This window comes from Chlorocebus sabaeus, chromosome 4, assembly GCF_047675955.1.
Source record: "Chlorocebus sabaeus isolate Y175 chromosome 4, mChlSab1.0.hap1, whole genome shotgun sequence".
Classification (NCBI taxonomy): domain Eukaryota; kingdom Metazoa; phylum Chordata; class Mammalia; order Primates; family Cercopithecidae; genus Chlorocebus; species Chlorocebus sabaeus.
The window spans coordinates 85908899-85933533 of NC_132907.1; the positions used below are offsets into that span (position 1 = coordinate 85908899).

Here is a 24635-nt window from a genome sequence, read left to right on the forward strand (position 1 = left end):
CAACATGAGTGTGAAAATGTCTATGAAATCCTGCTTTGAATTGATTTCAATTTCAAGACACTTAGAAGTGAAATTGCTGGATCATATGGTAATCCTATTTTTAGTTTTTTGAGAAACCTCCATACTGTTTTTCATAGCTACTCTACCATTTTAAATTGCTACCAACAGTGCACAAGGGTTCTAATTTGCTGTGTGTGTGTGTGTGTTTTTATAGTTACTATTGTAATTGGTATGAGGTAATATATTATTGTGGATTTGATTTACATTTTCTTAATGATTAATGATGAGCATTTTTTCATATGCTTGGCCATTATAATATATTATGTTTGGAGAAATGTTTATTCAAGTCCTATGCCAATTTTTTTTAAAAAAGAATACACCTTTTGTATTTTGTATACATTTTTTGTATTTTTTTTATAAAGTAGAATACACTTTTGTAGGTTTTTTATTCTTTATTTTTAAACTGACAGATAAAATTATACATATTTACTGTGCACAGAATAATGTTTTGAAGTATATGTATATTGAGGAATGACTAAATCTATATAATTAACATGTGTTTTACCTTGCATAGTCATCGTTTTGTGGTAAGAACAATTTACATCCGTTCCCTTAGCGTTTTTCACACAATACGTTACTAACTATAGTCAGCATGTTGCACAATATATCTCTTGAATTTATTCCTTCTACCTGACTAAAATTTTGTATCCTTTGACCAACATTTCCAGAACTCCCCATCTCTGTACCAACCACTTCAGCTCCTGGTACTCATCATTCTCTCCACTTCTATGAGATCAACTTTTTCCATTCCACATATAAGATCATGCAGTATTTGTCTTTGCCTGGCTTATTTCACTTAACATAGTGTCCTCCAGATTGATCCATGTTCTTGCAAATGGCAGGACTTTCTTTTTATGGCTGAATAATATTCCACTGAGTATATACATTAAATTTTCTTTATCCATTTATCTATTGACAAATACTTAGGTTGATTACAGATTTTGGCTATTGTGAATAACGCTGCAATCATTATTGGAGCACAGATATCTCTTTGAAATGCTGACTTCATTTTCTTTGGATATATACCCAGTAGTGGGATCCTGGATCATCTGGAATTTTTACTTTAAAATTTTTGAGAAATGTTCATATTATTTTTCATAATGGCTCTGCTAACCTACATTCCCACCAATAGTGTGCAGGGGTAACTTTTTCTCCACATCCTCACCAACATGTCATCTTTTGTCTTTTTTGTAATAGCCATTCTAACAGGTGTGATATAATATCTCATTGTGGTCAAAATTTGCATTTCCTTGATGATTAGTAATTTTGAACTTTGTTTTATATTTGGCCATTCGTATATCTTCTTTTGAGAAATGACTTTGCCTATTTTATAATATAACTATCTTTTTTTGCTGCTTAATTGTTTTTGTGTTGAATGTTATTTCCAAATAATAATAATAATAGTAGTGTTGGATACTATTTTGGATATTAATTTATTAATTCCTTATCTGATGTATAATACATAAATATTTTCTACCATTCTGTAGATTGTCCTTTCACTCTGTTGTTCATTTCCTTTGCTGTGCAGAGCTGTTTGGTTTGATGTAATCCTATTTGTCTATTTTTGTTTTTGTTGGTTTTGCTTTTAGGGTCATATTTAAAGTTTCATAGTTTTGGTTCTTACATTTAAGTCTTTAATTCATCTTGAGTGTATTTCTGAATATGGTGTGAGATAATAATCTAATTTCATTCTTCTGCATGTAAATATCCTGTTTTCTCAACACCATTTATCAAAGAGACTATCCTTTTCTCGTTTTGTGTTTTTGGGAACACTGCTGAAGATCAGTTGGCTGTAAATTCATGGATTTGTTTCTGAAGTCTCTATTCTGTTCTGGTATGTGTTTATTTTTATGCCAGCACCATTCTGTTTTGGTTACTATAGCTTTGTAGTATATTTTGAATTGAGTCAGTGTGATGCCTCCAGGTTTGTTCATTTTGCTTAAGGTTGCTTTGCCTATTCCGGATCTTTTTTGGCTCTGTCTACTTGATTTCAGTATATTTTTTCTACTTTGATGAAGAATGTCATTATTATTTAGATAGCAAATACATTGATTCTCTAGATCACTTTGAATAGTATTGACATTTTAACAATATTATTTAATTTCATGAATATGAAATATCTTCTCATTTATTTGTGCTGTCTCCAATTTCTTTTCACAATGTTTTAGAATTTTTAATGTACAGTTCTTTCACTTCTTTGGTAAAGTTTATTGTTAAGTATCTTATTTTTGTAGCTATTATAAATGAGATTTTTAAAAATTTCTTTATCAGTTTGTGGTTACTATACAGAAATGCTATTAATTTTTGAATGTTAATTTTATATACTGCAACTTTGCTGAATTTTTTGTTAGCTGTAAATTTTTTTCTTACTGGTTCTGCACGGTTTTCTATACTTCAAATTAAGTCATCTGTAAACAGAGACAATTTAACTTCTTACTTTCCAATTTGGATGCCTATAATTTTTTCTCTTGTCTAATTGCTCTAGTTAGTACCTTCAGTTCTATATTGAATAGAAATCTTGAGAGTGGCCATTCTTGCCTTATTCTTTATCTTAATGGAAAAACTTTCCTCTTTTCCCCACTGAGTATGATGCTAGCTGTGAGTTTGTCATATATAGCCCTTATTTTGTTAGGGTACATTTCTCCTATACCTAATTTTTGGGAATTTTTATGATGAATGTAGAATTTTATCAAATAATATTTCTGCATTTATTGAAGCAATCATATATTTTATATTATTTATTTTGTTAATATAGTGTATCACATATACTAATTTGCATGTGTTGAACTGTCCTTGCATTCCTGGGATGAATCCTACTTGATTATGGTGATCTTTAAATGTGCTGTTGAATTAGGTTTGTTAGTACCTTGTTGAAGATTTTTGAATCTATATTCATCAGAGATAATGTCCTGTTGTTTTCTATTTTTATAGTGTCTTTATCTGGCTTTGATATGAGGAAGACGCTGGCCTTGTAAAATGAGTTTTAAAGTATTCTCTTCTTTTCAATATTTTTCAGCAGTGAAGCCTTTAGGTCTAGGGCCTTACTTTGATGACATACTCTTTATTACTGATTTTATCTCCTTACTTGTTGAACTGTGAAGATTTTGTGCTTATTCTCAATTCAATTTTTTTAGATTTTATGCATCAAGGCATTTGTCATTTCTCCTAGGTTATTCATTATGTTGGCATATAATTATTCATAGTAACCTCATGATTTTTTTATATTTCTGTTATATCAGTTATAATCCTTCCTTTTACATTTATGATTTTATTCAAGTCTTTTTCCTTAGTCAGCTTAAAGTTTATTGACTTTGTTGATCTTTTCAAAAGCCCACCTTTTAGATTCATTGATTTTTCTATTATTTTTCTAGTCTCTATTTAACTTATTTCTGCTCTGATTTTAATTATTTTCTTCCTTCTACTAACTTGGAGCTTAGCTTTTTGTTTTTCTAGTTACTTGAGGTGCCATAATTGCTTGTTTATTTAAGATTTTTCTTTTCTTTTTTTGATGTAGGCATTTATTGTTGCTACCTTCCCTCTTAGACCTGCTTTTACTATATTTCACAGGCTTCAGTATATTGTGTTTCTATTTTCTTTTATTTCTTCATTGATCCATTGGTGGTTCATGAGCATGCTGTTAGTTTATGTGTGTTTGGGAAGTTTCCAACATTCCTCCTTCTATTTATTTATAGTTTTGTGCCATTGTGATCAGAAAAGATACTTGATATTATTTCAATGTTCTTAAATTTGTCAAGACATTTTTTGTAACCTAATATACCTATACTGGAGATTGTTCCATGTTCTGTGGAGAAGAATATGCATTCTGCAGCTGTTAGAAGGAATATTATGTCCTAGTTTACATTCCCACCAGCAGTGAAGAAGTATTCACTTTTCACCACATCCATGCCAACATCTACTGGTTTTTGATTTTTTTGATTATGACCATTCTTGCAGGAGTAAGGTGGTATCGCATTGTGGTTTTGTGTTTGAAAAACAGTGTGGAGATTCCCTAAAGAACTAAAAGTAGAACTACCATGTGATCCAGCAATCCCACTACTGGGTATCTACCCAGGGGAAAACAAGCCATTTTACGAAAAAGATACTTGCGCACACATGTTTCTAGCAGCACAATTTGCAATTGCAAAATCGTGAAACCAACCCAAATGCCCATCAATCAACGAGTGGATAAAGAAACTGTGGTATATTTATGTGATAGAGTACTACTCAGCCATAAGAAGACATGAATTAATGGTGTTTGCAGCGACCTGGATGAGATTGGAGACTATTATTCTAAGTGAAGTAACTCAGGAATGGAAAAATCAAACTTTGTATGTTCTCACGGATATGTGGGAGCTAAGCTATGAGGACTTAAAGGCATAAATAGGATACAGTGGACTTTGGGGACATGAGGGAAGAGTGGGAGAGGGGCGAGGGACAAAAGGCTACAAATATGGTGCAATGTATACTGCTTGGGTAATGGGTGCACCAAAATCTCACAAATTACCACTAAAGGACTTATTCATGTAACCAAATACCACCTGTACCCCAATAACTTATGGAAAAATAAAATAATAATAAATAAAATAAAAGAACTCCCAAGATTCTAACAACAAAAAAAGGAATGTTATGTCTGTGAAGTCCATTTGTTCTAGAGCAGTGATCCCCAACCTTTTTGGCACCAGGCACCCGTTTTACGGAAGATAATTTTTCCATGGACTGAAGATAATTTTTCCATGGGGAAGATTAGGATGAAACCGTTCCACCTCAGATCAACAGGCATTAGTTAGATTCTCATATGGAGTGCATAACCTAGATCCCCAACTTATGCACAATTCACATAGCGTTTATGCTCCTTTGAGAATTTAATGTTGTGCCTGATCTGATCTGAGGCAGAGCTCAGGCTGTAATGCTTGCTTGCCCACTGCTCACCTCCTGCTGTGAGGTTCAATTCATAACAGGCCATGGACTGGTAGCAGTTCATGGCTCAGGGTTTGGGGAACCCTGTCCCAGAGTGTAGTGGAAGTCCGATGTTTCCTTATTGATTCTGTCTGGATGATCCTTCCATTGCTAAAATTCCCCTACTACGTCTATACTGCAGTCTCTTGCACCCTTATGATCTATCAGTATTTGCTTTATATTTTTGGGTGCTTTGATGTTGGGTGCATATATATATTTACAGTTGTTATACTCTATTGATGAATTGACTCCTTTGTCATTACATGATAACCTTCTTTGTCTCTTTCTGAAGTTTTGGATTAAAGTCTATTTTATCTGAAATAAGTGTAGGTCTTATTGCCCTCCTTTGGTTTACATTTGCATAGCATATTTTCCATTTATTCATTTCAGTCTATGTGTGTCCTTACAGGTGAAGTGACTTTTTTGAAGGCAGCATATAATTGTGTTTTGTGTTTTCTTTATTTCACATATTTCAGCTTTTAGATTCAGGTTGTACATGTATGGTTTTGTTGCCAAGGTCTGTTGTGTGATGCTGAAGTTTGGGCTAAAACTGATCACATCACTCAGGTACTCAGCATAATACCCAATAGTTAGTTTTTCAATCCTTGGTCTCTCCTTACCTCCCCACTCTAGTAGTCCACAGTGTCTATTGTTTCCATCTTTATGTCATGAGTACACAATGTTTAGATCCCATCTATAAGTGAGAACTTGTGGTATTTTCTTTTCTGTTCCTGTGTTCATTCACTTAGGAAAAAGGCTTCCAGCTGCATCCATGTTGCTGCAGAGGACGTAAGAGGCTGCAGAGGCTGTGTAGTAATCTACGATGCACATGTATGACATTTTCTTTATCCAATTCACCCTTGATTGACACTTAGGTTGATTCCATGACTTTGCTATTGTGACTAGTGCCGCAACGCACATGCAAGCACATGTGTATTTTTGGTAGAACAATTTATTTTCTTTTGGAAACGTACCAAGTAATAGGAATGCTGGGTCAAATGGTAGTCCTAAGTTATATGAGAAAATTAAATTGCTTTCCACAGTGACTGAACTAATTTACATTCCCACCCACAATGCATAAGCATTCCCTTTTCTCCACAGCCTCATCAGCATCTGTTGTTTTAATTTTATAGTAATAGCCACCTTGACTGGTATGAGATGGTATCTCACGGTGGTTTTGATTTGTATATCTCTGATGATTAATGATGGTGAGCATTTTTTCTTTCTTTTTATTTATTTATTTATTTTTGCCACTTGTATGTCTTCTTTTGAGAAGTTCTGCTCATGTCTCAGGGGAGCAACCTGGGGAACCCAGCAATGACACGTATAGACCTGCTTCAGGTGCCAAGGTAGTCTTGGCTGGGTCTTATCACCCAGGACAAACTTCATCTATAGCAGCTCTCCTCCTGACTCAGGTTTGTGAGGGGGAGAGAGCACAGTTCCAGCACCTATTGCTGAGGCGTTTTCCACAGTTCAGACTGTGGAACCCCTCCATTTTCTGGTCCAAAACTAGAATGTCTGTGCAGCCATGCTGCCAGGTGGACAAAGAATGGCTGACTTAGTATGCATTCAGGTTAAAAATGGCATCCTGACTTTGGGAGGCCGAGGCGGGTGGATCACAAGGTCAGGAGATCGAGACCATGCTGGCTAACATGGTGAAACCCCCGTCTCTACTAAAAATAGAAAAAAAAAGCCGGGTGTGGCGGCAGGCACCTGTAGTCCCAGCTACTCAGAAGGCCGAGGCAGGAGAATGACTTGAACCCAGGAGGTGGAGCTTGCAGTGAGCCGAGATCGCGCCACTGCACTCCAGCCTGGGCGACAGAGCGAGACTCCGTCTCAAAAATAAATAAATAAAATGGCATCCTGCTCTTGGTTCCAGGTCTAGGAAACTCCCTGAAGTTTTTCCCAGTGTCGCTCCCTTAGGGCATCTCCAAGCCTATCCCCAAGTTAGCTCCCAGGCTTGGGAGAAACAGCTGCTCTCCCTTGACCTGTGTCACTCATCCCCAGAGGAAAGGGATGTCACAGAGGGAGGTTCTCTGCTTCTCTCATGTGCTGGGGCTTCATCACTTTTATCAGACAGACACTGCCAAGGAAGCTGTTTGTCCACGTTCTCCTCCTCAAGATCTGAGGTGTCCTTCACTATTCCAGTGGATTTCCGTTCTCCTTGAATAAAAGCTCATGGAGTTTATCTTTATATACTGAGGTGCGATTTCCAAGCGACTGAGGCAAACTAGAATCCTCTAATCTGCCATCTTGGGAAAAAAAAAAAACTTTTTAAAAATATTTATTCAGTCACTTTAAGTCTTTGGATTGGAGATTTTAATTCATGTACATTCAAGGCAATTATTGATAGGTAAGAATTTACTAATGCCATTTATTATTGATTACTAGTTGTTTTGTAAATTCTTTGTTTTTTCTTTTTTTTGCTATCTTCCTTTGCAGCTAAGGGATTTTCTCAAGTAGTATGTTTTGATTCCTTGCTTTTTAGTTTTTGTGCATCTGTTATAAGCTTTTGTTTTGTGGTTACCATGAGGCTTACAAAAAACATTCTTATCATTACAATAATTTATTTTAACCTGATAACAATTTAATTTTTATGGCAAAAAACTCACCCCTAAACCCATTTTGTAATCAGATTATTTTTGTAGTTGTTGAATGTTAGGATTGCTTTATGTATTCTGAATATTAATTGCTTATAAGATATATAATTGCAAATATTTTCTCCTATTTCACAGGTTACCTTTTCACCCTATTGAATGTATTGTTTGATATACAGAACTTGTTTTTTGTATGTATTTATTTAACATTGCCTGATTATTGATAAGTCACAAAAACAATTCAATAGAGGTAGGATAGACTTTTTGACAAATGGTGCTGAAATACCTGTACATCACAGGTAGAAAACAAATAAATCTTGACCCAAACCTTTTACCTTATGTAAAAATTAACTCGGTCAGGCATGGTGGCTCACACTTGTAATCCCAGCACTTTGGGAAGCCGAGTCGGGCGGATCACAAGATCAGGAGTTTGAGGCCAGCCTGGCAAACACGGTGAAACCCCGTCTGTACTAAAGATACAAAAAATTAGCTGGGCGTGGTGGCGGGTGCATATAATCCCAGCTACTCGGGAGGCTGAGGCAGGAGAATGGCTTGAACTCGGGAGGTAGAGGTTGCAGTGAGTAGAGATCGCACCATTGCACTCCAGCCGGGGGAACAGGGGGAGACTCGGTCTCAAAAAAATAAATAAATAAAAATTTAACTCAAAATGGGTTATGAACTTACATGTAAAACATAAAACTACAAAAGTTTTAGAAAAATATAGAAAATATTTAGGGTCTGATGCGAGGCAAGAGTTACTACATTTTATACTTTAGGAACAATCTGTACAGTCTGCAAAATCCATAAAAATAGTTGATAAATTGGACTTCATCAATGTTAAAAACTTTGCTTTTTAATCACAGAATTTTTTTTTTCAAGATGCTATTAAAAACATACAAAGACAAGCTATATGTAATGGGAAAGGTCTGCAAATTACATATACAACAAAGAACTGGCATGTAGAGTATATAAAGAACGCTCAGCAATTATAAAAACAATCTATTTAGAGAAAGAACAACAGGTTAAAAACAAGATATTTCACCAAAAGGGATACACACAAGCAAAATAAGCACATGCAATGATGCACAAAATTATTAGCCTTTATAGAAATAAAATCACAATGAGATAGCACTACACATAATATCAGAATGGCTACAATATAAAATAGTGGCAACAGTCAATTTGGAGAATAATATGGTTTGGATATGTGTCCTCTGTAAATCTCATGTTGAAATGTAACCCCCAACATTGGAGATGGGGGCTAGTGGGAGATAATTAGATCATGGGATGGATCCCTCATAATTTGGTGCTCTCTTCAAGATAGTGAGTGATTCTCAAGAGATTCGTTTGTCTCAAAGAGTGTGGCATGCACCCCCAACCCCCCCCAAGTACCCCCTTACCCCTGCTCTCCCCCTGCACACACACACACACACACACACATTTTCTCTCTTGTTCTGGCTCTGGCCATGTCATATGCCTCCTCTGGCTTTGCTTTTTTGCCATAGGTAAAAACTCTCCAAGGCCTCCCCAGAAGCAGAGCAGATGCCAGCACCATACTGTGTAGCCTGCAGAACCATGAACTATTGCACCCGTTTTCTTTATAAATTACCCAGTCTCAGATATTTCTTTGTAAAAATACAAGAATGGCCTAATATAAGGAAGAATATAGAGAAACTGGGTCACTCAGAGATTGCTGGTAAAAAAAAAAAAAAAAAAAAAAAAAAAAGCAAAGTACTACAGCTATTCTGAATAACCATTTGGCAGTTTCTAATAAAAGTAGACATGCAACTACCCATGCATTGCACTTTGGGGAATTTATCTCAGAAAAGCTAAAATATATGCTTACATAAAAACTCAAAGGTGAATGTCCCTAACAACTTTATTTGTAATAGCCGAAATCTATAGTCAGCCCGGACACCCTTAAACAGATATATCATTAAACAAACTGTCTCATATACATATGAGAGAATACTACTCAGCAGTATAAAGGAACAAGCTGTTGCTCTGTGCAACAGCTTGGATGAATACTCACAGAATTTTGCTGAGCAAGAAATGCCAATCTCCAAATGTTACATACCACATGATTCCATTTATGTAACATTTTAAAATAGCAACATTTTACAAATGGAGACTAAATCACAGATTGTCACAGGTTAGGGGATGATGGAGGGGAGGATTTATTTATTGATTGATAGTTATTTATTTATTTATTTATTTATTTATTTATTTGAGATGGAGTCTCACTCTGTCGCCCAGGCTGGAGGGCAATGCTGCAATCTCGGCTCACTGCAACCTCCACCTCGTGGGTTTAAGCAATTCTCCTGCCTCAGCTTCCCGAGTAGCTGGAATTACAATTGCCTGCCACCATGCCTGGCTAATTTTTTGTGTTTTTAGTAGAGATGGGGTTTTGCCATGTTGGCCAGGCTGGTCTCGAACTCCTGATCTCAGGTGATCCACCCACCCTGGCCTCCCAAAGTGTTGCCATTACAGGCATGAGCCACAGTGCCTGGCCAAAGAGGATTTATTAAAGGCAATATAAAGGAGATTTATAATTATGAAACTTTTAGAATCTTAACTGTGATATAGATACTAACAACTACACATGATAAAAGTGTGTAGAACTAAATACCTACACACACACACACACACACGAGGCATGCACTGAAGAAAGTTGAATGAAATCACTGAATTAGGAGGGGCGGAGCAAGATGGCCGAATAGGAACAGCTCCAGTCTCCAACTCCCAGCGCGAGCGACACAGAAGACCGGTGATTTCTGCATTTTCAACTGAGGTACTGGGTTCATCTCACTGGGGAGTGCCAGATGATCGGTGCTGGTCAGCTGCTGCAGCCCGACCAGCGAGAGCTGAAGCAGGGCGAGGCATTGCCTCACCTGGGAAGCACAAGGGGGAAGGGAATCCCTTTTCCTAGCCAGGGGAACTGAGACACACAACACCTGGAAAATCGGGTAACTCCCACCCCAATACTGCGCTTTAAGCAAACAGGCACACCAGGAGATCATATCCCACACTTGGCCGGGAGGGTCCCACAACCACGGAGCCTCCCTCATTGCTAGCACAGCAGTCTGTGATCTACCTGCAAGGCAGCACCGAGGCTGGGGGAGGGGCGCCCGCCATTGCTGAGGCTTAAGTAGGTAAACAAAGCTGCTGGGAAGCTCGAACTGGGTGGAGCTCACAGCAGCTCAAGGAAACCTGCCTGTCTCTGTAGACTCCACCTCTGGGGACAGGGCACAGTAAACAATAACAAACGCAGCAGAAAGCTCTGCAGACGCAAACGACTCTGTCTGACAGCTTTGAAGAGAGCAGTGGATCTCCCAACACGGAGGTTGAGATCTGAGAAGGGACAGACTCCCTGCTCAAGTGGGTCCCTGACCCCGGAGTAGCCTAACTGGGAGACATCCCCCACTAGGGGCAGTCTGACACCCCACACCTCACAGGGTGGAGTACACCCCTGAGAGGAAGCTTCCAAAGCAAGAATCAGACAGGTACACTCGCTGTTCAGAAATATTCTATCTTCTGCAGCCTCTGCTGCTGATAACCAGGCAAACAGGGTCTGGAGTGGACCTCAAGCAATCTCCAACAGACCTACAGCTGAGGGTCCTGACTGTTAGAAGGAAAACTGTCAAACAGGAAGGACACCTACACCAAAACCCCATCAGTACATCACCATCATCAAAGACCAGAGGCAGATAAAACCACAAAGATGGGGAAAAAGCAGGGCAGAAAAGCTGGAAATTCAAAAAATAAGAGCGCATCTCCCCCGGCAAAGGAGCGCAGCTCATCGCCAGCAACGGATCAAAGCTGGACGGAGAATGACTTCGACGAGATGAGAGAAGAAGGCTTCAGTCCATCAAATTTCTCAGAGCTAAAGGAGGAATTACGTACCCAGCGCAAAGAAACTAAAAATCTTGAAAAAAAAGTGGAAGAATTGATGGCTAGAGTAATTAATGCAGAGAAGGTCATAAACGAAATGAAAGAGATGAAAACCATGACACGAGAAATACGTGACAAATGCACAAGCTTCAGTAACCGACTCGATCAACTGGAAGAAAGAATGTCAGCGATGGAGGATCAAATGAATGAAATGAAGCGAGAAGAGAAACCAAAAGAAAAAAGAAGAAAAAGAAATGAACAAAGCCTGCAAGAAGTATGGGATTATGTAAAAAGACCAAATCTACGTCTGATTGGGGTGCCTGAAAGTGAGGGGGAAAATGGAACCAAGTTGGAAAACACTCTTCAGGATATCATCCAGGAGAACTTCCCCAACCTAGTAGGGCAGGCCAACATTCAAATCCAGGAAATACAGAGAACGCCACAAAGATACTCCTCGAGAAGAGCAACTCCAAGACACATAATTGCCAGATTCACCAAAGTTGAAATGAAGGAAAAAATCTTAAGGGCAGCCAGAGAGAAAGGTCGGGTTACCCACAAAGGGAAGCCCATCAGACTAACAGCAGATCTCTCGGCAGAAACTTTTCAAGCCAGAAGAGAGTGGGGGCCAATATTCAACATTCTTAAAGAAAAGAATTTTAAATCCAGAATTTTATATCCAGCCAAACTAACTTTCATAAGTGAAGGAGAAATAAAATCCTTTACAGATAAGCAAATGCTTAGAGATTTTGTCACCACTAGGCCTACCTTACAAGAGACCCTGAAGGAAGCACTAAACATGGAAAGGAACAACCGGTACCAGCCATTGCAAAAACATGCCAAAATGTAAAGACCATCGAGGCTAGGAAGAAACTGCATCAACTAACAAGCAAAATAACCAGTTAATATCATAATGGCAGGATCAAGTTCACACATAACAATCTTAACCTTAAATGTAAATGGACTAAATGCTCCAATTAAAAGACACAGACTGGCAAACTGGATAAAGAGTCAAGACCCATCAGTCTGCTGTATTCAGGAGACCCATCTCACACGTAGAGACATACATAGGCTCAAAATAAAGGGATGGAGGAAGATTTACCAAGCAAATGGAGAACAAAAAAAAGCGGGGGTTGCAATACTAGTCTCTGATAAAACAGACTTTAAACCATCAAAGATCAAAAGAGACAAAGAAGGCCATTACATAATGGTAAAGGGATCAATTCAACAGGAAGAGCTAACTATCCTAAATATATATGCACCCAATACAGGAGCACCCAGATTCATAAAGCAAGTCCTTAGAGACTTACAAAGAGACTTAGACTCCCATACAATAATAATGGGAGACTTCAACACTCCACTGTCAACATTAGACACATCAACGAGACAGAAAGTTAACAAGGATATCCAGGAATTGAACTCATCTCTGCAGCAAGCAGACCTAATAGACATCTATAGAACTCTCCACCCCAAATCAACAGAATATACATTCTTCTCAGCACCACATCGTACTTACTCCAAAATTGACCACGTAATTGGAAGTAAAGCACTCCTCAGCAAATGTACAAGAACAGAAATTATAACAAACTGTCTCTCAGACCACAGTACAATCAAACTAGAACTCAGGACTAAGAAACCGAATCAAAACCGCTCAACTACATGGAAACTGAACAACCTGCTCCTGAATGACTACTGGGTCCATAACGAAATGAAGGCAGAAATAAAGATGTTCTTTGAAACCAATGAGAACAAAGATACAACATACCAGAATCTCTGGGACATATTTAAAGCAGTGTGTAGAGGGAAATTTATAGCACTAAATGCCCACAAGAGAAAGCAGGAAAGATCTAAAATTGACACTCTAACATCGCAATTAAAAGAGCTAGAGAAGCAAGAGCAAACACATTCGAAAGCTAGCAGAAGGCAAGAAATAACTAAGATCAGAGCAGAACTGAAGGAGATAGAGACACAAAAAACCCTCCAAAAAATAAATGAATCCAGGAGTTGGTTTTTTGAAAAGATCAACAAAATTGACAGACCACTAGCAAGACTAATAAAGAAGAAAAGAGAGAAGAATCAAATCGACGCAATTAAAAATGATAAAGGGGGTATCACCACCGACGCCACAGAAATACAAACTACCATCAGAGAATACTATAAACACCTCAACGCAAATAAACTGGAAAATCTAGAAGAAATGGATAATTTTCTGGACACTTACAACTCTTCCAAGACTAAACCAGGAAGAAGTTGAATCCCTGAATAGACCAAGAGCAGGCTCTGAAATTGAGGCAATAATTAATAGCCTACCAACCAAAAAAAGTCCAGGACCAGATGGATTCACAGCTGAATTCTACCAGAGGTACAAGGAGGAGTTGGTACCATTCCTTCTGAAACTATTCCAATCAATAGAAAAAGAGGGAATCCTCCCTAACTCATTTTATGAGGCCAACATCATCCTGATACCAAAGCCTGGCAGAGACACAACAAAAAAAGAGAATTTTAGACCAATATCCCTGATGAACATCGATGCAAAAATCCTCAATAAAACACTGGCAAACCGGATTCAGCAACACATCAAAAAGCTTATCCACCATGATCAAGTGGGCTTCATCCCTGGGATGCAAGGCTGGTTCAACATTCGCAAATCAATAAACATAATCCAGCATATAAACAGAACCAAAGACAAGAACCACAACATTATCTCAATAGATGCAGAAAAGTCTTTTGACAAAATTCAACAGCCCTTCATGCTAAAAACGCTCAATAAATTCGGTATTGATGGAACGTACCTCAAAATAATAAGAGCTATTTATGACAAACCCACAGCCAATATCATACTGAATGGGCAAAAACTGGAAAAATTCCCTTTGAAAACTGGCACAAGACAGGGATGCCCTCTCTCACCACTCCTATTCAACATAGTGTTGGAAGTTCTGGCTAGGGCAATCAGGCAAGAGAAAGAAATCAAGGGGATTCAGTTAGGAAAAGAAGAAGTCAAATTGTCCCTGTTTGCAGATGACATGATTGTTTATTTAGAAAACCCCATTGTCTCAGCCCAAAATCTCTTTAAGCTGATAAGCAACTTCAGCAAAGTCTCAGGATACAAAATTAATGTGCAAAAATCACAAGCATTCTTATACACCAGTAACAGACAAACAGAGAGCCAAATTAGGAATGAACTTCCATTCACAATTGCTTCAAAGAGAATAAAATACCTAGGAATCCAACTTACAAGGGATGTAAAGGACCTCTTCAAGGAGAACTACAAACCACTGCTCAGTGAAATAAAAGAGGACACAAACAAATGGAAGAACATACCATGCTCATGGATAGGAAGAATCAATATCGTGAAAATGGCCATACTGCCCAAGGTAATTTATAGATTCAATGTCATCCCCATCAAGCTACCAATGAGCTTCTTCACAGAACTGGAAAAAACTGCTTTAAAGTTCATATGGAACCAAAAAAGAGCCAGCATCTCCAAGACAATCCTAAGTCAAAAGAACAAAGCTGGAGGCATCACGCTACCTGACTTCAAACTATACTACAAGGCTACAGTAACCAAAACAGCATGGTACTGGTACCAAAACAGAGATATAGACCAATGGAACAGAACAGAGTCCTCAGAAATAATACCACACATCTACAGCCATCTGATCTTTGACAAACCTGAGAGAAACAAGAAATGGGGAAAGGATTCCCTATTTAATAAATGGTGCTGGGAAAATTGGCTAGCCATAAGTAGAAAGCTGAAACTGGATCCTTTCCTTACTCCTTATACGAAAATTAATTCAAGATGGATTAGAGACTTAAATGTTAGACCTAATACCATAAAAATCCTAGAGGAAAACCTAGGTAGTACCATTCAGGACATAGGCATGGGCAAAGACTTCATGTCTAAAACACCAAAAGCAACAGCAGCAAAAGCCAAAATTGACAAATGGGATCTCATTAAACTAAAGAGCTTCTGCACAGCAAAAGAAACTACCATCAGAGTGAACAGGCAACCTACAGAATGGGAGGAAATTTTTGCAATCTACTCATCTGACAAAGGGCTAATATCCAGAACCTACAAAGAACTCAAACAAATTTACAAGAAAAAAACAAACAACCCCATCAAAAAGTGGGCAAAGGATATGAACAGACATTTCTCAAAAGAAGACATTCATACAGCCAACAGACACATGAAAAATGCTCATCATCACTGGCCATCAGAGAAATGCAAATCAAAACCACAATGAGAAACCACATTCTCACACCAGCTAGAATGGCGATCATTCAAAAGTCAGGAAACAACAGGTGCTGGAGAGGATGTGGAGAAATAGGAATACTTTTACACTGTTGGTGGGATTGTAAACTAGTTCAACCATTATGGAAAACAGTATGGCGATTCCTCAAGGATCTAGAACTAGATGTACCATATGACCCAGCCATCCCATTACTGGGTATATACCCAAAGGATTATAAATTATGCTGCTATAAAGACACATGCACACGTATGTTTATTGCAGCACTATTCACAATAGCAAAGACTTGGAATCAACCCAAATGTCCATCAGTGACAGATTGGATTAAGAAAATGTGGCACATATACACCATGGAATACTATGCAGCCATAAAAAAGGATGAGTTTGTGTCCTTTGTAGGGACATGGATGCAGCTGGAAACCATCATTCTTAGCAAACTATCACAAGAACAGAAAACCAAACACCGCATGTTCTCACTCATAGGTGGGAACTGAACAATGAGATCACTTGGACTCGGGAAGGGGAACATCACACACCGGGGCCTATCATGGGGAGGGGGGAGTGGGGAGGGATTGCATTGGGAGTTATACCTGATGTAAATGACGAGTTGATGGGTGCAGCACACCAACATGGCACAAGTATACATATGTAACAAACCTGCACGTTATGCACATGTACCCTACAACTTAAAGTATAATAATAATAAATTAAAAAAAAAAAAAAAAGAAATCACTGAATTAAATCAATGTTAAAATCTTTGTTGTGATATTTTATGGTATTTTACAAGATGTTACCTTTGGGGGAAACGGGGCTAAGGGTTCATGGGCTATCTGTATTATTTCTTATAACTGCATGCAAACCTAAACTTTTCTCAATAAAAACTTCAATTTAAAGAATAACAGGTTTCAAGATCTCTGGGTCTCTTTTCTTAATCACACAAATTTTGCCTCCCTTTCTCAGGGCTACAAATACACATTATCATACTCCTCAGTGTTTTGTTTTTGTACGGCAATACAGCTTTATTCTTTTGTAATTCAGAACGTCATGTTATTACTGATGTTTTCAATCATTTTTGGCTACTCCCTCTGGTAAACAGAAACATACAGGTCTCTGTGAGAAAATGAAAATGAATGGAAGGATTAAAAATTAGAAGCACCACATCCACAACAACATGTATTTAAAAAAAAATAAAATTTTTGTTATGGCCATTCTTGCAGGAGTAAGGTGGTATCACATTGTGGTTTTGATTTCCATTTCCCTGATAATTAATGATGTTGAGCATTTTTCCATATGCTTGTTGGCCATTTGTATATCTTCTTTTGAGAACTGTCTATTCATGACCTTTGCCCACTTTTTGATGGAATTGTTTGTTTGTTTGTTTTTTGCTAATTTGTTTGAGTTTCTTGTGGATTCTGGATGGTAGTGGGAATGTAAACTAGTTCAACCACTATGGAAAATAGCGTGGAGCTTTCTTAAAGAACTAAACGCAGCTCTACTATTTGATCCAGCAATCCCACTACTAGGTATCTATCAGAGGAAAAGAAGTCATTATACAAAAAAGATACTTACACACACGTTTACAGCAGCACAATTTGCAACTGCAAAAATATGGAACCATCTCAAGTGCCCAGTTATCAAGGAGTAGATAAAGAAAATGTGGTAGGCATATACCATGAAATACTACTCAACGATAAAAAGGAACAAAATAGGTCAGGAATGGTGGCTCATGCCTGTAATCCTAGCACTTTGGGAGGCCGAGGCAGGCGGATCACAAGGTCAAGAGGCCAAGATCATCCTGGCCAACATGGTGAAGCCCCATCTCTACTAAAAATACGAAAATTATCTGGGCGTTGTGGCGCACGTCTGTAGTTCCAGCTACTCGGGAGGCTGATGCAGGAGAATCACTTGGACCAGGGACACGGAGGTTGCAGTCAGGTGAGATTGCGCCACAGCACTCCAGCCTGGTGACAGAGGGAGACTCCGCCTCAAAAAACAAAAAAAAAAAATTGGCGTTGACTGCAACATGGTTGGAAGAGACTGTTATTCTAAGTGAAGTAACCCAGGAATGGAAAACCAAACATTGTATGCTCTTACGCATACGTGGCAGTTAAACTATGAGAACGCAAAGGCATAAGAATGATACATTGGACTTTAGGGACTTGAGGGAGAGGGTGGGAGGGGAGTGAGGGATAAAAGACTACACACTGGGTACAGTATACACTGCTCGGGTGATGGGTGCACCACAATCTCAGAAATCACCACTAAAGAACGTATTTACGTAATCAAACACCACTTGCTCCCTAAAAACCTATTGAAATAAAAAATAAAATTTTTAAAAATGGATAGCCAGGGATCTAAACAGTCCTCATTTGCCTCCTGATCAAGAGCCTGCAGTGATCTTAGGCACAAAAAGTGTTGTCCATGCCTTTCCCTGGCCATAAGAAAAAAAATTAGAAGAAACAGAACTCTAATTATTTTAAATGCCCTGTACCTTATTCACTGGGTTTCTTTGTTTGTTGAGACCTCCAGAAACTGTCTCTGGGGCATAAACATCGAAAATAATACAATCGACTCCACACAGGGCCTTTGCAGTTCAATACACTCCTCTGCAAGGACATCACTGCAGTGGCCTGAACCATTTGTTTCATCCCTGGAAGGCAAACCTTACATTCATTAGTATTGATTTATCCATCTGGAAATGGCAGCCACTAATTTTAATCATTGCATGACATGTAGCTTTTTGCAATTCAGTGCTGCCTTTTCCTGGGTCACTGCTCTGAGAATTTCATCACCATCATACATCACTATATCCTGACATACATTACTTTACCTTATATAGTAAAAAGTGCTCCTCAATTTGACTTTGACATTGGTTTACTTTTCCGACTTGTGATTCAAGATGGGTTTAGCTTGAGTAATTCTCCAGGCTCAAAACACATTTTGTTTCATCCATGGGACTAAAGAAAAACACTGGGTAGAGTTAGGTTTACTTCAGAAAAGAGCAATTCTGGTATGATGGAGTGACCTGAGACATCCTAGTTTTCAGGAATGCAGGGAAGATTAAGGCAGGTCCAAGTACATACCTCTTTGTCGACAGACATCAGAAGAAAATCCTAAAGGCCAAAGTGGAAGGAGAGTCATACATTATTTCCTGATTGAAGCCCAGAGACATTCTAGTGCTGGATGAGACAATGGGAGACAAGGCCACCCTTACGCTAGTCTGGGGGAACAGCTGTGGGGTTAACTTGGAAGTTTTGGGAAGACCTTCACAAGAGAGCTGTACTTATCTATCCAGTATCCTTTGCTCATTCCTCCTTGTTAATGAGAATCCAGATTTGTTTAGGGCAGCAGTGTGCCCAGCTGAAAGACAGCAAGGTGCCCAGCAATCCTTGAGACTAAATTCTAGCTAATGAATTACAAGCAGGAATTTTGGGTGAACCATATAAACATTCCTCAAGAAGGATGAACAGCAAAGTCTTTCCTCCATTTCTCCTGCTACATCTGGAACACAGATGGCTAGAGATCAGTAGACATTTTGGGTTAAGAAAATGGTGGCTTTGCACATGGGGTATAAAGGTGAAATGACAGAAGTAGTTTGGATCTCCAGTGGTCCCAGAGATGCCAAATCAGCCCTGGATCATCTCTCTCAAGAATTATTTTTCTCAAGAGGAAATCAACCTTTTTCATGTCGTATCCCTGTAACTAGCAGTGAGACAGATTTCCTAAATGAACTAGTCTCCCACACATACCACCCACTCTAAATACACATAGGCACACATACAGCCGAGGTGCCACGCATGCTTGTCCACTGACTTATATTCATCTTTTAAAATTTGAATATTCCTGAAGGAAGTAACTAATGAAGTCTCAGTTTTGTTTTTCTAGAGTCTTCTATTATTTCTTTTCTTTTTGGGAGAGGGGGGCATATGTGTTCATTTAATTCAATCACATGATTTGTAAGGATCAATTCAGTGTAATTGAGCTATCTATAACCTTAAGTATGTATCTTTTATTTATGCTAGAAATATTTCTATTATTCTTTTCTGACTATTTTCAAATATAAAGTAAATTACTGTAGTCACCCTACTGATCTACCAAATACTGGGTCTTATTTTTTCTATCAGATAAAATACATCTCTGACCAGTTGGAACAGACACCTGAGATGGACAATTGAGATAATAAATATGAAAAAGAGGAGCTGTTGGCAAAGGAAGCATAACTGTGAATTTTCTTTTAGAAGTTTTCATATTGTGACTCACCAATATGGAAAGCATGCATATTTTAATTCACAAAAATTGGAATAAAGTCAAAAGAATTAAAACAGTTGCTTGGATAGAATGTGGAGATATAGTTGAATGCTTGTTTTTTTGTTTCTTTGTTTGTTTTTTCTTTTTTGAGATGGAGTTTTGCTCTGTCGCCCAGGCTGGAGTGCAGTGGTGTTATCTCGACTCACTGCAACCTCCGTCTCCCAGGTTCAAGCAATTCTCATGCCTTTACCTCCCCAGTAGCTGGAATTACAGGCACCCACCATCAAGCCTTGATAGTTTTTGTGTTTTTAGTAGAGACCGGGTCTCACTATGTTGGCCAGACTGGTCCCAAACTCGTGACCTCAAGTGATCCAAGTGTATAATTTTAATTTATAATACTTAAAAATAACATAAATAAATTATATTTCAAATAAAGAAAACAGTCTCAATATATCTTATTGTAATTAACTTTAAAATACATTAAAATAGGGTTCTCCTTCTAGGTAAGATGAGAAAACATAACCCAGATGTAATCATTCACCTTGAACAACTAAAACACAGGACAAAATATGCAAATAGTGGTTTTTAAAACACTGGACACCAGGTAAAATAAAAAACAACACCAACAGTGACCTCTGAGAAGTGGAAAACCAGCAAGACAATCCATAGGATTACCCCAGTTTTTAGCCTAGGAGAGTCTACAGGCCATGGCATAGGGGTAGGAATGAGGGTGGAGTCCAGTGGATTCCTGAGTTTAAGGGATGGAACCAAGAGTCTGGAAAGAATGAGGTGCTTGTAATTCACAAGGCAGAGTAATGGGAAAGGCAGAGGTACACAGAGGGCCAGAAGCATGTAGAAGATCCCCCTCACGTCTTCAGTTAGATATGAAGTAATGTATACATGTGAAGAATCTGAGGCTGGGGAGAAACAAAACAGAGTTGTAACCATCAAGCCAAAATAGAAGGGAAAATTAAAATTATAAAAATGCTGATTTTTTTTACAGTTCTGACATATAAAGACTTTGGAAGTCATCACTTATCCCTACAACAAGAAGAGGCTGAACAGACAGAATACATGACTTTTCCAGAGCCTATTACAAAACTTAGGTTGCAAAGCAAACTGCCATTTTGCAGTGTGGATAGACAGTTGAATTTTAACATTCAGAGCTCAGATCTGCCTGACTGAAGACATAGACACTGCCAGAAATGTTAAAAGAAGTTTTTCAGGGGAAATAAAGTGATATATGGCTCATATGTATATATAAACCAAAGCAAAAGCATCAGAGAAGGAACAAGTGAAAGTCAAATAAAACTTTAATCTTCCTTGTTCTTAATTGATCTAAAAGATACCTATTTGTTTAAAGTAGTAATAGTAACAATGTATTGAGTTACAAACATAGATAGTAAAATTACAGCAATTCTTGGCCTGTGGTAAAGCATAACCCTTCAGAAGGGTCGGCCAGCCTACCCAGTGGTGGGTTGATTACATCAGACTATTTCCATTACAGAGGATAGAGTTTCTTGTTTGTAGTAGAATAGACACTAGGTATGTTTGTCTTCCATTCTTGCGATGCATCTGCTAAGACTACCACCCACAGACTAACAGAATGCCTTCTCCATCATCATGGTATTCTACAAGTGACCACTTCTGACCACAGAACATATTCCCCAGTAAATGATGCATGCCATTGGTTTAATGTTTATGTTATTTACTGGTATCACCATGTTTCCCAACATCCTGAGTAGCTGCCTTGGTGGAATGGTAGAATGGACCTTTTCAAAACTCAATTAGGTGTCAGCTGGGTGTCAACACCTTGTGGGGTGGAGGAAATAAACTCCAAAGTGTAACATATGCTCAAAATCAGTATTTAATTTATGGTGCTATTTCTCTTTATATTAGTACATTTCACGCTAATGATAAAGACATACCGAAGACTGGGCAATTTATAAAAGAAAGAGATTTAATTAGACTTAAAGTTTCGTGTGGCTGGGGAAGTCTCACAATCATGGCAGAAAGCAAGGAGAAGAAAGTCAAATCTTACATGAATGGTGGCAGGCAGAGAATGAGAGTTTGTGCAGGGAAACTCCGATTTTTAAAACCATGAGACTTAGTTACTATCACGAGGACAGCACAGGAAAGACCCACACCCATGATACAATCATCTCCCACCAGATCCCTCCCGCAACACGTGGGAATCATGGGAACTACAAGATGAGATTTGGGTGGGGATGCACAGTCAAACCATATCACTCCTATAGTCAAGATTAATTGTTCCAGGAATCAAGGGGTGGAATGAGAGGGACTCCTTTCTCTATTACCCCCTCTAATCCACTGGGAAAACTTTTGCTTCCTGTTTCTTTGACTTTAGATTCTGCTGGTCTAGCAGTCTTAAGTCCAAAGGAAGGAATGGTCTCACCTGGGGATTAAAAAAATAAATTATTCCATTGAACTGGAAGTTGAGACAGCCAGCTGGGCAGTTTGAGCTCCTCGTGCTTCTGATTCAACAAGTAAAGATGCAGGTTTTGGTACTGGCTAGGTTGGTTGATCCTGGCTCCAAAGGGAAAAGTGAGTTGCTATTACATAATGCAGGTAAGGAGTATGTCTGAAATGTGGATCATCCACGATGTCCTTTAGTATTCTCATGTGCTGTGATTATAAAGTTGGCCGAACGAGGTGGCTCACACCTGTAATCCCAGCACTTTGAGAGGCCAAGGCAGGCAGATAACCTGAGGTCAGGAGTTCAAGTCCAGCCTGACCAACATGGCAAAACTTCGTCTCTACTAAAAATGCAAAACATTAGCTGGGCACGGTGGTGGGCACCTGTAATCCCAGCTACTCAGGAGGCTAAGGCAGGGAGAATTGCTTGAACCCAGAAGATGGGGGTTGCAGTCAGCCAAGTTTGTGCCACTGCACTCCAGCCTGAGCAACAGAGCGAGACTCCATCTCAAAAAATAAAAAATAAAAAATAAATAAAGTCAATGGAAAATTAAAACAATCCAATTTGAGCAGGACTGCTAATGGCACAGGCCCTTCCAAAATGAGATTTAGGTAACCCCATCAGGCAAGGCAATCCTGGCAAGCTGAGGTACTTGAGGAGAAACTATAAAATAGGTTGCAGAAAAAGGTATTTATAAATACCAGCTATGACCACATAAACAATTCCAAAAATAGTAACTATGTAATGAATATGTCTTTATTTTGATATAAATATGCTTACATGTATATAAATAAAATATTTTGTTTCTTTCTTCCCATATCTTTATTATCTAACAAAATGTATATTAATAATATTGATGCTGAGCAAAAGAGTCTCCATACAAAAGTGTGCATACTACATAGTAGCATTCATGGGAAATTTTTGAACAGGAAAAATTAATCTATGGCAGAAAAAAGGATCAGTACTTAGACTACATCTGGAGCAGAGGAATTCACTAGGAAATAGCTCAAGAGATCTTTTTGTGGAGATGGAGATATTGTATATCTTGATAGCAGCACACTTTAAACAGGTGCAGGTGTATGTCTCAGTATTTTAGTTACAGAACATCAAAGTAGTATGGATCAGCTAGGAGAAGAGTAAACATCACCCCAAAGGAGAAAAAAGAAACACAAAACTTTGCAACCTTTTCTAGAGAAATGGTGAGCATGTTTTCGGTTGCAGGTGGGATATATGTTAGACAGAAGTATGACTTTATTGGTGCCCTTAATTGGAGAGCAAGTATGGTTAAAGGAGTAGTGTATGGGTGTCAAGTTGACAAGGGATGGGCTGTGATGGCTTTAAAATATGTTAACTTAGACTAGATTATATCTCTCAGAATTCACTTTCTTGTATGTTTCCAGTTATGACAGACCACAGGAAGATTCTTGAGAGAGCTGGAAGGGGAAGAAGGCACTGGTCAATTTGTAGCGCACATGCTTTGTTGATCTGCAGACTTACCTGTTCATGTGAAGCAGCAGCTTCACCTGCAATTGCTCTGCATTCCCCTGGATCCTCCTACAGCTTCTCCAACCCCTGGACCAGATGTTTACGTGCATTTAGCTTTATGAAGAAAGGCTCTGGATTCTGCAGGACCTCAGCGTGAGACCACAGACACAGATAACGAGGACAAACACCACTTTGAGTTCATCCTCATGGGATTCCAGCTCATGCTTATGAGTCCTGCATACTCATGATCCTCACTTTCTGACTAAATAGCCTATGAACTTCTAGCTTTGCCATCAGAGGAAGAGACAGCACCTCTACATCTACAGAACCAGCCCCCACAATTTTGTAAGCCACCTTTCTGTAACAAATCCCTTCATACATCTCCTACTGGTTCTGTTACCTTGGATGAATCTCAACCAATACAAAACTAGCACACAACCCAAAAAGCCATCATAAAACTAATGGATAAATGCATTGTTGTACCATTTGCACATGGACAACTGCTCATCAAATAGTAGAAATAACACATTTTTGATGCACAAAACAACGTGTATGAATCTCACAGACATGCTGAGCAAAAGAGTCTCCATACAAAAGTGTGCATACTACGTAGTAGCATTCATGGGAAATTTTTGAACAGGAAAAATTAATCTATGGCAGAAAAAAGGATCAGTACTTAGACTGCATCTGAAGCAGAGGAATTCACTAGGAAAT

The 24635-nt window shown here is 38.5% G+C and overlaps 1 protein-coding gene across 1 annotated transcript in view; it reads left to right on the plus strand.

Moving 5' to 3' along the window:
* Window positions 1–23933, plus strand: part of LOC140711553 (uncharacterized) — a 133286-nt gene extending 109353 nt beyond the window's left edge. Inside the window, exon 5 of the mRNA XM_073014901.1 lies at window positions 23837–23933. The gene's annotated coding sequence lies outside the window, so the exon portion shown is untranslated. The remainder of the gene's footprint in view (window positions 1–23836) is intronic.
* Window positions 23934–24635: the final 702 nt, after the last annotated feature.